The sequence below is a fragment of the Schistocerca cancellata genome, chromosome 4 (assembly GCF_023864275.1).
Source record: "Schistocerca cancellata isolate TAMUIC-IGC-003103 chromosome 4, iqSchCanc2.1, whole genome shotgun sequence".
Taxonomy (NCBI): Eukaryota; Metazoa; Arthropoda; class Insecta; order Orthoptera; family Acrididae; genus Schistocerca; species Schistocerca cancellata.
Window position 1 is genome coordinate 78,130,109 of NC_064629.1, and position 15,493 is coordinate 78,145,601.

The 15,493-nt window shown below is 42.5% G+C and overlaps 1 protein-coding gene and 1 non-coding gene across 2 annotated transcripts in view; both read left to right on the forward strand.

The window, feature by feature from the left end:
* LOC126184734 (PIN2/TERF1-interacting telomerase inhibitor 1-like) overlaps positions 1-15,493 on the forward strand; it is an 87,160-nt gene that overhangs the window by 46,240 nt on the left and 25,427 nt on the right. The window lies entirely within an intron of this gene.
* On the forward strand, positions 4,443-4,517 carry Trnas-cga (transfer RNA serine (anticodon CGA)). Its single transcript has one exon. It is a non-coding gene; the product is annotated as a tRNA-Ser (tRNA).

Here is a 15,493-nt window from a genome sequence, read left to right on the forward strand (position 1 = left end):
AAAATGTTTTTCATTATGGATGAGTAACCAATAAACAAAACATTTCAAATTTTTAGGACTGAAGATAAATGAAGAGCTGTCTAGGAAGTATCACATTTAGGATCTAGTTCAGGTCAGACGGTTTATGTGTACTGAGGTATATTGCTATTATGATATACACTACCTTCTCAAAAACCTTTGAAAACACTAGTAGCAGTGATGAAATAGGCCTGTAGTTGTGTCAGTTATCTATTTTATCATTTTTGTATAATTCAGTATTTCTGGAAAATGACTATACCTGAAAGACATTGCACAAATTTAAATACAGCACTAGTGTACTGTAACCTGATTGTCATAAGCCTACTTGATATTTCATACTCCATGTGAATCTTTGCTTTTTAGTTATTTAATAATTTATGCAGTGTATTTTTTCTATAATTCTATATTTGCTTAAAACTGTAAAATTTGCCAGCTGTTGACAGAAAGTGGTAATTAGGTTGTGCAATCCAAGTGGACAATGAAAATTTTATTTCCCCTTATGAAAGATGTAAAAATAGACATCCATGTTCTATCCTGCTATTTGTTTCACAAGTGAACATGCCGTACTAATTTTATTTTGTGAGCTCCCTGTTCTCCTGATGTAATGGACAGTTTTGGTTTGTCCACTGAAATTCTTTGGTGCTTTATGATGGTATTTTCTGTAAAGCAAATCTTAAACTGATCTGTGACTGCCCTTCAACATAATACTCTAGTACTATAAATTATTTAATTTGGTTGCATGTTAGTTCTGCAGTCAAATTGTTTGTACTGTGGACTTCTTCTTAAGTGTTTAAATGTCTGCATTTCAAGTGGACCCTTGTTTCTAAACCATCTGTTTATTATGCTAAAGTAGAACAATTTTTTGATTGATTTAAGTTTCAACGTTTGTGTGTCATAATGTGGCAGGCTGTTATTAATTTATTTCACTCTGTGACTTAAGAGCTAAACAATCATGAAGATATTGTCTGTGACTGTGCTGTTGTTTTGCTATTCTTCAATTGGAAAATATGCTGTTTGTATCATGCTGTAAGAGTCAAATGGTTCTTTTAACAACGTTTTCCTACAAAAAAATTGTAAAAAGCTAATATTGAAATTTTTACTAAATTAATTTTGATGTCTGTCTTACAAATTAATCCTAATACAGTGCTAAGCATGGAGAGGAAGTTTCTATAGCCAAATCTAGGAGATTCATAGTTCAGAGCCTTCAAATATTAGGTCTGTACAATGTTTAATATGACATTACTTTTAAATGAAAACTTAAATTTTGCGTCTGCCGGGTTCTACAGCAAATAAATGCCACCTGGCTGGGTGCAGTTGGTTTATTTATTCACACAAACTATCATGGAGCCCTCACCACAAAGTAATTCAAAAATTGTAGTTCCAGTGAAGAAATAGTCTTCAGGAGGTTCTGTCACCTACACGGGTCTATTGCGTCAATAGTAACACAGTACTGGAGAAAGTTTGGAGTCCATCAAGCTATGCTACTTCATAGGAGTCCAGGCAACATTCCAGGGTTAAGGCATGACGACAAACACAATAGATGGAGTTAAGCTCAAGGATGCTCCACCAGGTGGGGCAGGAGTGGTGAAATCGAGTGGAATATTCTGTGATGGCTGATTCTGGAGGCAACTGGCTGATGTGCTGTTGGAGGCTGTCTTTTCTCTGCTCTTTGGTCAGTCGTTTGTCCTTCTTTTGTAGCTTGCTTCACTAGACAGTTGGCTGGTGTGCTGTTGGAGGCTGCCTTTCCATAGCTGATAGACACATAAGAGGCATTAATGGCTGGAAAGAATTCCTCACATAGAAATGAGATAAGATATATGCCCCTAAATGAATTTTGCATTGCTTTTGGACATGAATGATACTCTGAAATAAAAATTTGAAATACATATCAACAAGATATGGATATAAATTTCTGTACTGGAAAATACGCAAGTTCCTATTGAACCACTTGTCTTGTTTTTAATTTTCCAGATCTTTAAATTCATTACACTGTTCTTAATTTTAAAAATAAATTGACTTTTGCATCCTCATTTTCAATTAGAAAAATAGCGGTGTATAGCATCTGATTATCCTAGAAGCATCGACAGACTGTATCTTTCAGTTTTACAGAGCTGTTACCAAATTGTAGCTGGACTAAGGATGAGAATTATATTCATCCAACAGACTGATGTACTGTGTTTGAAAGAACTGCATGGAGTTAGTCATGATGGAATAAGGCCAGGTGTCTGAACATTTAAAAACTCATCGTGTGGCCAGGCATGTAAAATGTATTCCATATGCCAGGTGACTGTGTATAATACTGTTAATTTTCTCCAGTTGAACATTATTTTAATAACTGCCTGTTAATCATGAGGTACTATGGATTCTACATTTTTTAGAAATAGATGTTACTAAAGTAATTGCTAATGTATAAATTCAGTAAAAATCCACCATATAGTTTTCAGAGGCCCAGCGTAACTTCAATTTGACAAATAAAATTAAAAAAAAAAGGACCTGCAATTTGTGTTTTTTAATCATTTTTATATGTTATTTTAGAACTTTTTTTTTTCAGTGTTAACATATGGCTATTGTTAGGTCAAAATAGTTTTACAGTTCAGTGATTTTGCTGAAGTATGGCTTAGATCTACTTTTCAATGTACTTTCTGAAGTGAAGTGAAGTGCAGAGCTGAATGCAACTGTGGAGACATTGAAGCATATTAGGTACTTTTGATTCACATTGTACCTTCTAAACACTTCATCTAATGTACATCCTGATGACAGATGCTGAACAATCAGCTACAAGAGCTGGGCAGTACATATCATTCTTCATGATGATAGGGAATAATGGAATTAGGGACATGAACTTGTTGTCATATAGCTGTTGGGGGTGGAATGTCATTTCACTATAGGAAGACGCGTAGACATGTTCGGAGTACCAGATAGGAGGACTGGTGGCGCGCGTAAACATGTTCAGAGCACACACGGACAGGTACAAAGGTGTGCATGTTAACACGTCAAGAGCAGTTAAAGGGTTAAATTATGCTAAAATTCTGTTACGCTGTTAGTTTGTGTTGATCTGTTCTCTATTTTGACTCATGGTAAGGTGAGTGTGAAATATAGGTTTTTAGGTATCTGGACTCCAACAAATGCACTTCCATTGGGAATTTTTGTAGGTTGTAGTGTGGCGCGTTGGAAGATAGTCCAATGTTTTTTTTGTTTGTTTGTTAGTCAGTTTCACGTTCCATGGATCCATTTGCACAATAAATTGTAATGATGTGGAATGAGTCATTTTACATTCACATCGCAAATTAATTTGTAAATGCGGCTACATGCAGAACATTTATAATTTCGTTGTTATTTTTTTAATTTTTTAAATATACAGATGTGAGTTAGTAATTCCTACCCACCACCTTTTACACATTACAATAACAGACCTACTTCTACTTAATGGGAGGAGTTGTCAAGGGGAAACTTTTTCAGTTTGTTTTCAAATTTTACTGTACTGTTTGTATCACTGGGTAAGTGATCAAAGATTTTTGTTGCAGCATTGTGCATCTCTTTGTGCTAAAGCCAACCTTAATGTAGAGTAATGATTGTCAGTTTTTCTTCTGGTATTGTAATTTTGTAGATCATTGTTTCTTTTGTACTGTAATGGGTTATTTACAACAAAAAAGAAAAAGAAAAAGAAAAAAGCACTTCGTGTGGGAATAAACATACTGTGAAGCAGCAGTCAGAATGTCCAACTCCTTAAACAGATGTCTACAAGATGATTGTGGGTCAGCACCACATGTCATTCTGATTGTACTTTTTTGAGCAATGAGGACTACATTTCTTAAAGATGAGTTACTCCAGACCATAATCCCATACACCGGGGGTTCTCAACAAAATTTTCTCAATGACCCCCTCATTGAGCATGATTGGTACCTTTCTATTTTTGGTACTTAGAAAAAACATTGACATAGTCATTTTTGAAAAAATATTGAGCAGCCAAAACAAAAAAATCTGTTATCATACGAAATATATTTAATATATTTCTTGGAACTTCCTGGCAGATTAAAACTGTGTGCCCGACCGAGACTCGAACTCGGGAGGTAGGAGACGAGGTACTGGCAGAAGTAAAGCTGTGAGTACCGGGCGTGAGTCGTGCTTCGGTAGCTCAGTTGGTAGAGCACTTGCCCGCGAAAGGCAAAGGTCCCGAGTTCGAGTCTCGGTCGGGCACACAGTTTTAATCTGCCGGGAAGTTCCATATCAGCGCACACTCCGCTGCAGAGTGAAAATCTCATTCTGGAAACATCCCCCAGGCTGTGGCTAAGCCATGTCTCCGCAGTATCCTTTCTTTCAGGAGTGCTAGTTCTGCAAGGTTCGCAGGAGAGCTTCTGTAAAGTTTGGAAGGTAGGAGACGAGGTACTGGCAGAAGTAAAGCTGTGAGTACCGGGCGTGAGTCGTGCTTCGGTAGCTCAGTTGGTAGAGCACTTGCCCGCGAAAGGCAAAGGTCCCGAGTTCGAATCTCGGTCGGGCACACAGTTTTAATCTGCCAGGAAGTTCCATATCAGCGCACACTCCGCTGCAGAGTGAAAATCTCATTCTGGAAACATCCCCCAGGCTGTGGCTAAGCCATGTCTCCGCAGTATCCTTTCTTTCAGGAGTGCTAGTTCTGCAAGGTTCGCAGGAGAGCTTCTGTAAAGTTTGGAAGGTAGGAGACGAGGTACTGGCAGAAGTAAAGCTGTGAGTACCGGGCGTGAGTCGTGCTTCGGTAGCTCAGTTGGTAGAGCACTTGCCCGCGAAAGGCAAAGGTCCCGAGTTCGAGTCTCGGTCGGGCACACAGTTTTAATCTGCCAGGAAGTTCCATATCAGCGCACACTCCGCTGCAGAGTGAAAATCTCATTCTGGAATATATTTCTTATTCTAATAGCATCTTGCAGACCCCTCTGACATAGCTCGCGGACCCCTGGTGGTCCATGGACCACCTGGTGGGAACCACTGCCATACACCGTTACTGAACATAAATATGCAAAATATGTTAACTTACTGACAAGATTTACAATGATTGTAAGTGCAAATGTGGCTGAACAAAGTTGTTTTAGAAGTTCCAAAATTTGCTTTTTTCGTGTTTAAACTCTCATCAGTATGGACACCTAAGAATTTTGAAGTTTTCACCCTATTTATTATTTTCTTGTCATAGTCATTAGTATAGTACCCCTAGATGTGCAGAATTGAATATGTTGTGTCTTCTTAAAATTGATGACGAGACTGTTCACATAAAACCAGTCGATGATACTTTTAAGGACATTGTTTCTATTTCTTCTGTTTCTGTATGCATGCTTGGATTCATTACGATATTAGTGTCATCTCGCAAAAAGAACTAATTCTGCTTGTTGTATATTTGTTGGAAGATCATTTACATATATGAAGAACAGTAGTGGACCTCAGATTGAGCCTTGGGGAACTCCATATGTAGGTTTGAGGTTTTCCTGCTTGCCGTAAGAGGTGACTAAAAGGAGTCTCACACATTTCGGCTTGTATGTGATGGTCCCCTGTAGGGTTTGACCTCCATTTACCAAATTTTCGTGAAGAACGAGCCAATTGGGGAAGGGTGCCTTACATGGTGCATCATGTCCATCGTGCACTGAGATCTTCTTCATTCTTAGTCATCATGGCTTTGCAGTTCCTGTGGGTCCGAGGGTTAGAATAGGCTTGAGGTATTCCTGCCTGTTGTATGAGGCGACTACAAGGAGTTTCACACGTTTCGGCTTTTGTGATGGTCCGCTGTAGGGTTTCACCTTCATTCTTCAAAATTTTCCCGAAGAGCGAGCCAATTGGGGGGAGGCGCCTTACAAGGTACATTGTGTCCATCGTGCATTGAGATCTTTAGCCCACTTTCTCGTTGTCACATTGCAGTCCTGCCCATTCTCCATCTCTTGGGCGAGGACACCTTCCTCGGAGTGTTTTCCACCATGCACTACGCAGTGTCGATTTCTGCATCGACAATGACCATGGACTTCTTTGCACCTGATATCCAGCACGGTAGCCAGTCTGTTGTGGTGGGGCCGCCATGTACCCTGTTGGTTGTAGCCCTCTGCTGATGCTTGCACCGTTAACTCCCCACGTATGCCAAGAGGTAGATGCCCATCCCCCTGGGGCATCGGGACTCCCGGCAATGGCCAACCTGCCAGGTGGCCTTTGCTGTGGATGGGTGGCGCCCGTGGGGAGGTCCCCTGGTCGGAGTGGGTGGCATTAGGACGGATGACACGCCATGAAGCATAGTCCATCATCTCTTGCTGGTGGTGAAACACCAGCAGTCTCTAAGCAATCACGAGCTCAATTTAATGCACATAATTACGATCCCAAATTGTTCCCCTCCCTGGCCGCACCATGGGAGGGACGTCAGGCTAAGTATGGCAGTGGATCTTATTCACCTCGGTACCTTGTATGTTCAGGAGCTGATGGGGAATCTCTCATGACGATGAAGCCTCAATTTTTTTTTTTTTTTTGAGCATTTAGAGGACAAGTTTGGGGAGGTGGAGGACTTGTCCAAAATGAGATCTGGTTCAGTCTTGATCAAAACAGCATCCTCTGCCCAGTCACGCAAGTTACTTGCTTGTGACAAGCTGGGGGATGTTTCTGTAACAATCACGCCCCATAAGAGCTTAAATATGGTCCAGGGTATTTTATTTCACAGGGATCTTCTTTTGCAGTCTGACGACGAGCTGTGCGCCAACTTAGAGCAACAAGTTGTTCATTTCATCCGACGCGTACATAGGGGTCCAAAGAAAAATCAGGTAGCCCTCGGTGCCTTCATCTTGGCCTTTGTGGGTGATACATTCCCCGAGGAGGTCAAGGTGATGGTATACCAGTGTGTTGTCAAGCCATATATCCCTCCCCTGATGCGGTGCTTTAAGTGCTGGCAGTTCTGGCATATGTATTCCCACTATACTACCAGCATCATATGCTGTGACTGTGGACATCCATCACATCCCAATACTTCATTTGCCCCGCCTCTCATTGTGTCAGCTGCAGAGAGCACTATTCTTTTTGGTCACTCGACTGCAGGATTCTCAAGAAGGAACAGAAAATAATGGAATACAAGACCCCGGACCAACTGATCTACACTAAGGCTAAGAGGAAATTTGAACACCCACATCCTGGACCTATTACATCTTCTTATGCCGCCGATACAAGAAGGGTTCTAGCCCCATCCGTTCTGTCAATTCCAGTCACCTCTCAGAGCCGTAAGACTACACCTGCCACCTTGATGGTGGGTGGCACTTCTCTCCCTGTTGCCCCCGCACCACCTACCTCAGGAGCACTGCCCCCCCCCACCTCTTTCCCATCTTCTAAGACAGAGAAGCGTAAAACTTCTTCGGCTCCTTTCACTAGGAGTGGGACCCTTGGGTCCTTGCCTTCCCAGGTTTCGACTGGTGGGAAGGATGACACCTCCAAGTGGCTGATGTGCTCAAAAGCAGTTGGTCATAGGGCTTCACGATCCTCCTCAGTCCTGGAGACTAAGCCAGTGAAGTCTTCCCAGCCAGGGAAACCCAAGGAGCAGCAAGAGAAATCCAAAAAGAACACCCCCAAGAACATGGAAATTGTGGTGGCACCCACACCACCACTACCTACAAACTCTGCGTCTGAGGATGAAGTGGAGATTCTGGTATCCACTGAGGACTTAGAGCTCGCCTCACCCTCTAGACACAATGGATATTGGTCGCACAGGTACTCAGTCGGAGGCAGCAGGTGACACTGAGGTGTAAACTGCCTCCTTGAGCGTTCATGCCTTCCGAGCCTCACGATCGCGTCATCCTCCAGAAATGCAGCTGTTTTTTCCACAGCCTGTCTGAGCTACAGCAACTGTTAAGCTTTACACCTGCTTTCGGCATTGCTCCGCGGGAAACTTGGTTCCCAGCAATGCGGACCCCTGCCCTCTGTGGCTATAGGGGATATTACAAGAACCGTAGTGACTGTATTAGAGTGTCAGGTGGAGTTTGCATCTATGTCCTGAACTCAGTCTGTAGTGAAACTGTGGGATAAGGACAACGGGAGGAAATAACTGTCTGCAACATATATCTTCCTCCAGATGGTGCAGTACCCCTCAACGCTGCACAGATTCATCAACTCCCTAAACCTTTCCTACTTTTGGGAGATTTTAACACCCATAACCCCTTGTGGGGTGGCACCGTGCTTAGTGGCTGAGGTAGAGATGTCGAAAATTTGCTCGCTTTGCACTTGAGTACATCTGTTCATGCTCTGGTGAGTTGTTCCTTCTCTGTACTGACTCCCTGAGAAGCTTACAAGCTGTCGACCAGTGCTACTGTCGCCATCCTTTGGTAGCGATCATCTAGGAGTCCATCTATGCCCTGGAACGGTCCAGTCATTCAGTGGTTTTTGTTTGGGCTCCAGGTTATGCCGAAATCCCAAGAAATGACACGCCGACACACTTTAATTGCCTCAGCTATTTCCGGTGATTACGAAGGTACTGACTTTTGCCCGGCGCACCCTAAAGAACAAAGGAGCTCTACAGCGATACAAGCGGCACCCTTCCCTAGAGCATCTAAGAGCTTTTAAATGGCTCCATGCCCGTGTTTGCAAGCTTATACAAAGATGCAAACAGGAGTGTTGGGAGAGGTATGTCTTGACCATTGGCTACCATACATCACCTTCCCAAGTCTGGTCGAAGATCTGACGTGTTTTTGGGTACCAGACCCCAACAGGTGTCCTTGGCGGTAACATCAATGGCGTGTTATTTACCAATGCAAATGCGAATTCCGAACACTTTGCTGAGGACTATGCTCAAGCTCCTGCATCGGAGAATTACCCCCCAGAATTTCGCACTCTCAAAAGGTGGATGGAAGGGAAAGACCTCTCGTTCTCTACACGCCACAGTGAACCCTATAATGCCCCATTTACAGAGTGGGATCTCCTCAGCGCCCTTTCACATTGCCCTGACATAGCTGCTGGGCCAGATTGGATCCACAGTCAGATGATTAAACATCTCTTGTCCGACTACAAGCGACATCTCCTCATCATCTTCAACCAGATCGGCGGCAATTGTGTCTTTCCATCGCAATGGCGGGAGAGCGCTATCATTCCTGTGTTCGAACCCGGTAAAAACCCGCTTGATGTGGATAGCTATCGGCCCATCAGCCTCACTAATGTTCTTTGTAAACTGTTAAAATGTCAGCGGTTATGTTGGGTCCCAGAGTCACGTGGCCTACTTACTCCGTACCAGGTCGGTTTCCGCCAGGGTTGCTCTGTGACTGATAATCTTGTGTCCCTCGAGTCTGACATCCGAACAGCCTTTTCCAGACCCCAACATCTGGTTGCCATCTTTTTTGATTTAAGGAAAGCTTACAACACGAGCTGGCGACATCATATCCTTGCCACATTATACGAGTGGGGTCTCTGGGGCCCGCTCCCGATTTTTATCCAAAATTTTCTGTCGCTCCGTACTTTCTGTGTCCAAGTTGGTGCCTCCCATAATTCCCCCCATATCCAGGAGAATGGGGGTCCTGCAGTGTTCTGTATTGAGTGTATCTCTGTTTTTAGTGGCCATTAACTGTCTAGCAGTAGCTGTAGGGCCATCGGTCTCACCTTCTCTGTATGCGGACGACTTCTGCATTTCATACTGCTAGTCCAGTGCTGGTGTTGCTGAGCGGTGCCTACAGGGAGCCATCCACAAGGCGCAGTCATGGGCTCTAGCACACGGCTTCCAGTTTTCAGCTGTGAAGTCGTATGTCATGTACTTCTGTCGGCATCATACTGGTCACCTGGAACCAGAACTTTACCTTAATGATGATCCATTCACTGTAGTGTAGACATATCGTTTCTTAGGACTAGTTTTCAATGCCCGATTGACTTGGCTTCCTTACATTCGTCAGCTTAAGCGGAAGTGCTCGAAGCACCTCAATGCCTTCTGCTGCCTGAGCAACACCAACTGGGGTGCAGATCGCTCTACGCTGCTGCAACTCTACAGAACCCTTATTCAATCCTGCCTTGACTATGAGAGTTTGGTTTACGGTTCAGCGGCGCCCTCTGCATGGCCTTTACTTGACCCTGTGCATCACTGTGCCATTCGACTTGTGACGGGAGCTTTTTGGGCGAGGCCGGTGTCCCTCCACTGAAGGTTAGGCATACACAACTGCTCACCAGTTATGTTGCACACATTCGTAGTTCTCTTAATCATCTGAATTACTGTCTCATTTTCCCAACCACTGCAGTTCATCTCCCACATCAGCGGCCCAGATCAGGGCTTAAGATTGCGGTTCACGTGCAATCCCTTCTGTCTGAACTGGAGTACTTCCCTTTACCACCTCTACTCGAGGTCCATTCATGTACACCTCCGTGGTGTAAACCTAGACCGAAACTTTGCCTGGACCTTTCGCATGGCCCTAAGGACTCAGTTAACTCAGCAGCTCTCCACTGTCACTTTCTCTCGATTCTTGACGTGTTCCAGGGCTCTGAATTGGTTTACACCGATGGCTCGATGGCTGACGGTCATGTTGGCTTTGCCTGCGTCCATAGACGCCATATTGAACAGCAGTCCTTGCCCGATGGCTGCAGTGTATTCACTGCAGTGCTGGTGGCTATATCTCGTGCACTTGAGTACATCTGTTCATGCTCTGGTGAGTTGTTCCTTCTGTGTACTGACTCCCTGAGAAGCTTACAAGCTATCGACCAGTGCTACTGTCGCCATCCTTTGGTAGCGATCATCTAGGAGTCCATATGTGCCCTGGAACGGTCCAGTCATTCAGAGGTTTTTGTCTGCGCTCCAGGTTATGCCGAAATCCCAAGAAATGAACTTGCCGACAGGCTGGATAAAAAATCTACATGGAAACTACTTCTGAGGATCAGAATCCCCCTTACTGACCTGTATTCATTATTACGCTGCCAGGATCTTTGGCTTTGGGAGATGGAATCTGCATAGTCTCAGTATGCACAAAAAAACTGCATGCCATTAAGGAGTCTATGAATGTGTGGCAGTTCTCCATGCGGGCCTCTCACCTGGAATCCGTGGTTCTCTGCCTGTTCCGCATTGGCCACACTTGGGTGACACACGGCTACCTCCTGCACCGTGATGAGCCACCTCAGTGCCAGTGCAGTTGACAGTGGTCCATATACTGTTAAGCTGTTCTTCTTTGGCTGCCCTGCATCATAATCTCCATTTACCGGACTCGTTACAGCTGATTTTAGCAGACAATGCCTTATCGGCTCATCTGGTTTTACGTTTTATGCGTGAGGTTTTTTTATCCTTCTATATAAGTTTTAGCGCCTGTCCTCTGTCCCTCTGTTTTCTCCCCCCTTCTGCTTTTAGGTTGGAGGTTTTAATGTGTTGCATAGTGGCTGGCTTATCCTTTTTATTCTCGTGATCAGCCAGCCATAGTAATCTCCTCTCTTGTTTTAAACCCTTCTACCTGTTCTTTTACATCTCTCTATGGTACTCTTGTCCTATTTTGTTTATTGTAGTGTTGGTTGCCCTTCTGTCGTTCTTGTGGTTTTTCGTTTCTTCCAGCTTTGTGTTGTATGTCTCATTTATTTTACTCTCACCCTTGTGGAATTGTTGTAATCGGAACAAGGGACCAATGATCTAGCAGTTTGGTCCCTCCCCCCCTTTAAACCAACCACAACCAACCAACTCCATGTGTGATTTCTCCTGTCAGAACTACGTCCACCGACTACATTGGTTGAATTATTCAGACTCACACAGTCAAACACCTTAGATAGGTCACAGAGAATTCCAGCCACCACTGTTTTATTGCTTAATGCCTGTAAAATTTGGTGAGTGAACATGTAAATGGCATTTTCAGTAGAGCAACTATTCTGAAACCCAAACTGTGAGTTGCTGAGGATACTATTGGTGTTAAAGTGATATACTAGTCTTGAATACATCACCTTCTCAAAGCTTTTGGAAAAGATGTCAGCAGTGAAACAAGTAGGTAGTTATTGACATCTCTTTTATCACCTTTCTTTTAAGAGGGGTTGGACAATGGCAAAATGTTTTGAGTTAATGATGTATTACATATTTCAGATAAGACTGGGCATATTGTATGGGAACAAATCTTTAACACTCTATTGGAAACACCACCAAAACTAGATGAGCTTCAATGCTTGAGAGGATGTATAATTTTCCTAATCTCAGAAGGAGAAGTTGGTGGTTCATTCATATGATTGAATTTTATGAGCGTTGTTTTTTCAACATATTGCAATGATTTTTCTCTTGAACTGTTTGTCTCTATACTTTCTACTGATTATTGAATATATTTGCTGCCTGTGACTCATCATTTATAGTCCTTCCTTTCAGTTCAATAGTGATGTCACTCTGTTCTGTGTTTTGTTCTCCTGTCTCACTTCGCTACATTCCATATAGCCTTGAGTCAGTTGTCAGAATTACTGATTTATGACAATATATGCATGTTCCTTGAATTTTTAATTAGCTTTCCCAGTAATTTTGAGTAATTTTTGTAGTGTGCAGCTACTGTAGGGTTTCTATTCATTTTTGCCAATGGATACATTTCCCTTTTCCTTTTCGCAAGATTCTTCTATCCCTCCAGTGGTGTATGATTTTTTGCGTGGTTGTCTGACGTCCTTTAGCTTATGCAGAAAACTATTTTCAAACAATGATATAAATTTATCATTGAATAGATTACATGTTATGTTAGCATTTGGTTCAACATAAATTTCGTCCCAGGTCATGTCTTGTAAACTATTCTTGAAAACATTTGTTATAGAGGCATTAATTATTCTGATTTCCACAGAGGAGTGCCCATATTGTAAGACACATGTTATTTATCCTAACTAACTGTACATCATAATCAGAGAGGTCATTTGTTACTGGTTAAACAGTTTTTTCCTGCTTTCAGTGTCACCAAAGAAAACATTATAAATTAAATTCCTACTGTCTTTATCCTCCCATTTTGGAAAGTTAATTACTGAGATCAAATTGTAGGATTCAAATAAGATTTACAGATAATTTTTCCTATCACAGTCCTTAGGAAAATCTATTTTGAAGTCACCACAGACCATTTACTGCTTGCTGCTGTCTGTCAGGTAGTGCAGTACAGGATCCAGATTCCTCATAAACAGTTCAAAATTTCCCTGTGGAGATCTATATAGAGTTACAATTAAAAATGAACTAGTTTTCAGTTTTAATTCACAAGCGCACAATTCTGTGTGCTGATCACTACAGAAACTACTTGTTTCAATATTTTTGAGCATGTCTTCTGTCTTAATATGTACTCGTATATAACTCCTCCTTTTCCCTATTAATTCTGCATGAGTAAGCTGCTAGAGTGTAATTTTTTTAAATGTAACTTATCTATCCCTGTAGTTATCTGCTACTCTGATTGACATAGGAAGTCTGTCTTTTCAGAGCTCTCTAAACTTTCCAAACAGACAAGAAACTCTTCTACCTACTACTATTTTGATGAAATAAGCTAATCTTACTTCTCTGTGTGCTCTTAAGCAATTTATATGGTTGTTCTGTTATTTTGACTTCTTTTAAAACAGGGTGCTTGAACCCTAATTCCAACCTAAAAAACCTACTTCTCTGACATCAGTAGGCACAGGGATTGTGCTGTCTGTGCTTGTGGGCACCCATGTATTATCTGCAAGAATCTCAACCAACATATATTTCCCTCTCCTATTCAGGTGTAGGCTATGTCTAGTGTCAGTTTTTCCACAGGTTATGGAAATCAGGGAATTTCAAACACATCAGGGAAATAGGGGGAGTGCTGCCACTATTTCTTGCTGCTAGCCTAGCAGCTGCTGACGAGAGGCTTGTTTGGATCGGATTCTCAGAGACTGTTGATGCAGTGGCTGGAGTCAGTGGTCATGTGTGCATGAGTTGTGTCTAAGTGTTTGTGTGAATGTGTGTGTGCTCTCATTTTCTGGCAAAGGCTATGGCCGAAAATTTAGTTGAGAGAGTGTGATTGTTTTTTGTACGTGCCTGTCTATAGCTCAGCGATCATAGTTACAGTGAGATGCTACCTATCCTCATCAGTACTAATTCTCAGAGTATTTGTGCACGTTATCTGTTGTATGGATTGATCACCGCAGTCTCATTTCATCAACATGGCATGTGTGACACGTGAATAGCTGGCCACACGAGTGGATTCCCGTGACGGGCCAAAACCACAGGCCGTTTCTGCGGGTATCTCTGCCGATCTGAAGCACACAATTTCCCACTAATGCAGGTCCTGCTCGTTGGATATAGTCTCACTGATCTGTTTGCAGGCCAGATCTGTTTGTGTGTGGTGTAATGCAACAGACTTTCATAGTTTATCATGGACCCAGGACTGCGGTGCTCCTCAGTAGGCCAGAGGCCATGGGCAATGGATTTCAGAAATTGCGACTGTCTAACTGTGAGTATGTTGTACAGTGTGGCATTTTATAGACTTTTATTTGTTCTAGTACATTTTGGCACTTAAAAATTAGTTTATATGTTAGAAAGTATGGACGAAAAGAAGAAAATTGTCAATTGCTGGCGGTTTGAATGCTATGTACTCATATTTCTCTTGAAAGGAAAATCACACAATACCTGTAAAATAATAGATATAACACAGCGAGTAATAAGCAACAATCATGAATATAGTAGAACCAACATCTTATTGGCGGTCACCTACAGTGTTGGTTTACAAAATTCTTCCCCACCTTATACAATTCTTTCAAGAGGCTTACTTTTTCTGAGTTTATTTCTGAAATCAGTGGAGGTATTTTAAATCTGTCTTGCAACTCCAAGGAAATGCGTATTTTTGTCACCAAATGTGTTTCGTTTCATTGAAATAAAATAACATCAGTGGTCGTAATGAAACACCACACCATTTGGATTGCTTTCTCCATCTAAACACAGTTCATTACAAAAGATGTTGATATTAGTACTTAAGATTTTTGCTCACATCAGGAAACGCCATCTGCTTGTAATTTCTTTTTTTTAGATATTTGCTTGTTTGCTCTATTGTTTCTTATACTGTAACTGCAATGACAGATTGTCAAAAAAATGGTTCAAATGGCTCTGAGCACTATGGGACTCAACATCTTAGGTCATAAGTCCCCCAGAACTTAGAACTACTTAAACCTAACTAACCTAAGGACATCACACACACCCATGCCCGAGGCAGGATTCGAACCTGCGACCGTAGCAGTCCCGCGGTTCCGGACTGCAGCGCCAGAACCGCTAGACCACCGCGGCCGGCGACAGATTGTCAACTTACATCTTAACTTACCCTTGAGATCTCGGAAATTGTTAGGGAAAATGATAAAACGTGTCTAGAAATCAGGGAAATACCAGGGAATTTCACCTGGGGAAACTTGTGGCAACCCCGAGTATATTCCCATCTCCCAATTAGTGCAACTGGCACGACACTCGTATATTTCATTTCAGCCAGTAGCAGCTCCTCAACTTATTGTTCACATGGCTCACATCAGTCATAGCCCAGGGCTGGTCATGGCACAGCAGGACCTCCACAAAACTCACATTTGTGCATGTAGTTGCTACACCTGTTTC